The sequence below is a fragment of the Chrysochloris asiatica genome, unplaced genomic scaffold (genome assembly GCF_000296735.1).
Source record: "Chrysochloris asiatica unplaced genomic scaffold, ChrAsi1.0 scaffold00053, whole genome shotgun sequence".
NCBI classification, from domain to species: domain Eukaryota; kingdom Metazoa; phylum Chordata; class Mammalia; order Afrosoricida; family Chrysochloridae; genus Chrysochloris; species Chrysochloris asiatica.
Genome location: NW_006408571.1, coordinates 14,621,006 through 14,627,034, shown reverse-complemented (window position 1 = coordinate 14,627,034; position 6,029 = coordinate 14,621,006). Strand labels below are relative to the sequence as shown.

Genomic DNA, 6,029 nt, shown 5'->3' with positions numbered 1-6,029 from the left:
AGGAAGGGAGTGATTAACTCTCCAGTCTAGGAGCAGAGGTCTCTAGGACCATCAATGGAGAAGAGCCAAGAGCGGGACCCTACCCAGAGAAGCAGGGATGCCTGAGATAGAGACAGAGACAATGAAGTGAAGTGATGAAGCGGCTGGGGACTTTAGATCCAGAGAGGGAGAGGGACTATGGGCTGAAGACTTGTGGGGGGAGTGTAGGTGGCGGGTTTGTAGGGTATACCCTTTGGTCAGTTGATGATGCATGGAGGGGATTGGAACCATGGCAATTAAAGGATATATGATAGAATGAATGTAAAACTAAAGTTTTCTCATGTAAACTATCATATAATTCACAATAAAACATTAAAAAGAAACAAACAAAAAAATATTATGCTAGAGTGAAAAAAGCCAATCACAAAGAACCATATATACTGTATGATTCCATTTATATGAAATGTCCAGAAAAGGTCAATTTATAGACAGAAAGGTAAGTGGTTGCCTTGAACTGGAGGTTTGGGCAGTGAGGAGATGACTGCTAATGGGTAGAATGTCTTCATGGGGTGACATAATGCCCTAATATTGATGGTGGTGGCGTCTGTTCAAATCTGTGAATATGCTAATTCTACAGTTAGAAAAGGTAAATTGTATGGCATGTGAATTAAGTGTCAGCGGACTGCTAACTACAAGCTCTGAGGTTAAAATTCACCAACTACTTCTCAGAAACCGTATACATAGTTGCTATGAGTAGGAATCAACTCAACGGCATTTAACAAAAATAAAGCTGTTATTAGAAAAAAATAACCGAACATTCCATTGAAGAGTAGAGAAAGTTCAGTACTACTCCCCAAACAAACATACATTCACATATTGTTGTTAAGTATCGGAAGTCAATTCTGACTCAAAGCAACCCTGTATAGGGTTTCCGAGTTGCAGCTGGTGGGTTTGAACTGCCAACCTTGTGGTTAGCCATCAAATGCTTATCCTACAGCACCAAACCAGGACTTCCATACACACGCACATATGTAGGGCTAATTCTCTCTGAGGGAAACTTAGAAAAAGGTTTAGAGATAAGTTAGACAGGCTCAACTACCTGCTTTGAAAGCTTGGGCTAAAACCAGAACTTGTTTCTTTCCTTTTAGATATGTTAGTAAATATCTACTAATTTCATTCAAGGCGCTCTGGCGGCACTATGGTTATTCACTTGGTTACTAATCAAAAGATCTGCATTTCAAACCTACTAGAGTCCTGGGTGGTGCAGTGGGTTAATGCACTGGACTACTAAGTTGGTTTGAACCACACAAGGTTGGTGGTTCAAAGCTCACCAGCTACTCCTCAGAAATCCTACACAGGGTCGCTATGGATGGGAACCAACTGGACCCAATGGCACTTAACAAGAGACTCTAGAGAAGAAAAGACTTGGCAATTTACTTGAGTATATGTTGCTACTGTATGTTGTCAAGTTGGTTCCGACTCATAGTGACCCTGTATAGGGTTTCCAAGGAGTGGCTGGTGGGGTTGAACCACAGACCTTGCAGCTCAAATGGACCTTGCCGTTCTGTGTATTATTCAAAACACCCCATAGGGCAGTTCTACTCTGTCCTGTAATGTTTCTATGATCAAAATCAATTTTACAGCACACCACAACCTACCTCAATAGTGTTTACTCCCAACTAGGCATATAGTGAAGGAACTCTGGGGACATAGTGGTTATGAGTTAGGCTGGTAACCTCAAGGTCAGCAATTTGAAACTACTAGCGACTCCGCAGGAGAAAGATGAGGCTTTCTGCTCCGGTAAAGATTTACAGAGTCAGAAACCCCATGCAGGGTCGCTATGAGTCAGAACCGACTCCATGGCACACCACCACCACCACCACCACCACCACCACCACCACCACCACCACCACCACCACCAGGCATATAGTGAATGCTCGGTAAGTATTTGTTGATTAGTAGTGCATGTATAACATTGTATATGAAATAAGGAAAAAGTGCAACAGGATAAATGGATTATAATAAGTACTAAGTTTAAAAAAAAAAAACCAAAAAAAGTTTTAAGATTTTTCTTCAAACAGCACACCTTGACATACTACAATTCCGGTACATATAAGGAGACAGCTTCAATCAGGAAATACTCTTTTGTCCAATCACTTTATAACAATTTGAAGTATGTTGTATATAAAATATAGGATAATTATTACTCTAAGATAGAAATTATTTCTCAACCCTCCTTTTTTGGCCTTCTAGATGTCAAAATACAGCAACTTTTTTTTTATCTTTATAGATTGTTGTTGTTGTTAAGTGCTGTCAAGTCGGTTCTGACCCATAGCGACCCTGTACAGGGTTTCCAAGGCTGTAAATCTTTACGGGAGCAGAAAGCCTCATCTTTCTCCCGCGAAACAGCTGGTAGTTTCGAAGTGCTGACTTTGCGGTTCGCAGCCCAATTCGTACAGGTGATAAAAGTAACTTTATTACCATGCCTGGTTTACACAACAGTATTCTGCTCCTGTTAGGATTTAACGCCTCAGAAACCCTATACAGAGTCCCTATGAGTCAGAACCAATTCAACAGAGCAATAACATATTAGTAGCCATCAGAAAATTCTAAAGTTACAATTCTTTTCTGATTCTACCCAATTGTTACTTATTAAATTACTTTATTAAAATGTCCTTTACCAAATTAAAGATACGGATTTTCCACTTTTTAAAAATTTGGGCAGTACTAAGATACAGCTTTCAATTCAAGGTTAAATCTAAAACAAGAACTGTGAATCAAAGAATTTCACTTTTAATTAAATCAATTCAATGGCTCCTTATTTAAAAGTATATGTTCATCAATACAAATAAACTTTCCTTTCTCAAAGTTTCTATTTGAGGCTAAAATCCTAAAATAGTCCCTAAGTTGCACCACCATTCAGCTGCTAAGGAAAAGCTAAGTAATGCTTCCCATGACTAAATGGATTAATTCTTTAGCCCAAACACAATTACTGTTCTCCACACTGTTCCATTGACCATCTAAATAAGCATCCCAAAGCTTATTTCAATCAAAGAAAAGAACCAGACCAAAGAATAATCCCAATGTATGAAGTTTACATTTTGTGTAAAGTTTTTAAAAAAGGGAAAAAAAAATCCATAAGTGGTAATCAGGAAAAGAAATGCGTCATTTCAGACAGGTGGAAGGGATGACATCCATTGACTAGTAGATATCTTTGTTGAAGGAGGGTTGTGCAGATTCCAGTAGATGTCTTTTTCTAACACCAACTAATTTTTCTTACTTAGAATCTAGACTTTTCTATAGCTGACACATACTTAGGCAACAAATAGAATAATTCTTTTAGAAATAGCCTATTAAATGAAAAGATTGTTCCTTTTTTTTTTGCTTAGAAATTTCTGAACTTCAATCACTTATGAACAGAGCTCTTAAATGACCTTACTACCATATATTTTATTCTCCAGTATATCTCCAAAATTCAAAAATCTCCAAATTTGAAAACCTAATCTGAAGAATTGACTGTGTGTGGTAGGTCATAGAATAAGGAGTGGGAGAAGGGGTAAAATACACAGTGTGGTAAAATAATTCTCTGTGGCTCCATAGATAAAATGAAAACAGGTAATAGTTACTAATTTCATATGAGAATTTTCTGATAATGACAAGTCATCTGGTTATAGGACGAGCTGCTTTTTCTAATACTTGCTGTTACTGAGATGAGATGAGTGGACCCTGTCTACTATGTTGGAGACGGAAACCTTATATAGAACATTTGGACTAGATAACCTGTAGAGTTCCTTTGGATTCTTAAGACTGGTCATTCAATTTCAATCCTTTTTCTCTAAAGTTGTGAAATTATAACTGTTTTTCCATCTGCTTACTAAGCCCCTTAGGAGACTGCTATAGTCAAATTACTGTTGCAACATTAGTTGATAGGGAGAGAATTTTTAGCTCTTTATGATACTTTGCATTTAAAAAAAGGATTATTTACTGTTAGGTGGTTTTCTTCAGCTTTGCCCCAAAGGGCTTTCACAAACAATGCAAATGTATTTTCACTAGATCAAGCTATTTGGCTTTGGTCTCCTAATGAAGGCTGAATTAATGGCAGGGCTTTCTTGTATTGTTGGAAAAAAGATTGCCGCAAGAGGGCAGGTGGAATAGTCTGTATGACCATTATATCATATGGAGTTTTCTTCCTCTGGGTATAAATGAAAATAAAATGTTAAACTCCTACCTACTTTTGATTCATATTGAGTTTGTTAACAGGGGGTTAAAGAGACTGAGTCTCACCTATAGCAATTGCAGGTATAATCCGATTAATTTAAATGGTTATTAATGCCCTTTGGAATTCTAATTAGCCAGGGGACAGCTGATGCAGACAGCCTTTGAGGGGGGGATTATGCTCCCAATCAGAGCTGAAATTCTCAGAGCAGTACCCCTCTTAATTCCCATTTCAGCAGTAGGACTGGCGGGCGGGGGAAGGGACAAGAAAAGCCAGAATAAATATCATAGTAAAAGTGCATATAAGAGATACCGAGGAAAAGAAAGATGGATAAGAAACAGAAGAAAGAAAAAAAAAATGAGACAGAATTTCAATATTTTTTAATAAGAAGTGCTTGTGATAAAAAGAGAGAGACCTAATCAACAACAATAATAATATACTTCTAATAAATTCTACAAACAAAAGGGAAACTTGCTAGAAGATTGTTAAGTGCTGTCAAGTCAGTTCCGACTCATAACAACCCTGTATAGGATTTCCAGGAGTCCTAGCGTGGCGCTGTAGGTTAATGTGCTGGACTGCAAAGTTGGTTCGAACCGCAAGGTCAGTTGTTCAAGCTCACAGCTGCTCCTTGAAAACTCTACACACAGTGGCTATGGGGTGGAGCTGACTCGATGACACTTAACAATATGATTTCCAAAGAGTGGCTGGTGGGTACGAACTGCTGACCTGTGGTTGGCAGTCTGGTGCTTACCCTATCATGCCACACCAGGAATCCTGCCAGAAGATAGTTGCTTGATATTCAGGCTGTCATCATATTATAAAGACAAAAATAAAATAAAATAACTTTTTACTTAGAAAACTATTTATTCTGCTTATCTTAAAAAAAACAACAAAAGTCCCAACGGTTTCTAGTACGCACAATGTTTCTCTAAATTCATACATTTAATGTGCACACAAATAGGTGAATTTCCTTAGGTGAGCTCTAACAGATCTTAAGCAACATTAGGCATGAAATCAAGAATGAAAGGGTACCCAAACCTTAGAGTTATAATTACTTGATCTGTTCTAAACTTTAAAAAAATTTTACCAGAAGTTCCAAGTAATATGGAATAGGCACATTTTACCCTCTTCCACTAAATGCAGTTATAAAAGTCAGACAGAATGCATGAAGCAGTTATTTAAGGACTCTGAAGACTAAAGAGCAGACAGAGGGAGATCACAATTCAAATGACGATAGTTTCCCCCTTGGCTGTCCTCCAGCCTAGGTCTAACACAGCAGACACCTGGCAGTGAACAATCAAGGGAGGACAGAGAGCGCTCCAGGAAAAGTCCTCTAGTTTCATCCTGAGGAATAGGAAAGTAGTCTCTCAACACTGAAAAGAAAGGGGGGGAGAATCCCCTAGTATTTTGTTTTGATTTTTTTACTTTTCAATATTCTCTTATACCCCAAGCACCCAAGAAATCTTGTGATGGTAGTAGAGGCAGTGACGGCATTAACAACTGGGGTACACAAAGTCTAAAATTTAGAGGGAAGAAATTTTCCTCTTCAAGATGATAGTATGAACACTCTTAGTTTTCTTCTCTCATTGTTTTCTTGTTACTTATCGTCAGAAGTAGGCAGAGTCACAAGAAAGATGTAGTAGAGGGAGATATAAGTAAAGCTCAGTTTTCTAAATGGAAGATTTAAAAAGGTGTTAACAGATAACCAAAAAGTACCAGGGAGATCATAAACTGGGAGAATCTCAGTAAAGTAATCTGTTAAACTGTTTATGACTGGTTTATACCTGGTATGGTGCTCTGGGTAAGCACTGGACTAAGAACCACAAGGATGGTG

At 38.1% G+C, this 6,029-nt stretch overlaps 1 protein-coding gene across 1 annotated transcript in view; it reads right to left on the bottom strand.

The window, feature by feature from the left end:
- ZCCHC7 (zinc finger, CCHC domain containing 7) overlaps positions 1-6,029 on the bottom strand; it is a 280,851-nt gene that overhangs the window by 193,115 nt on the left and 81,707 nt on the right. The gene's annotated exons all lie outside the window — the stretch shown is intronic.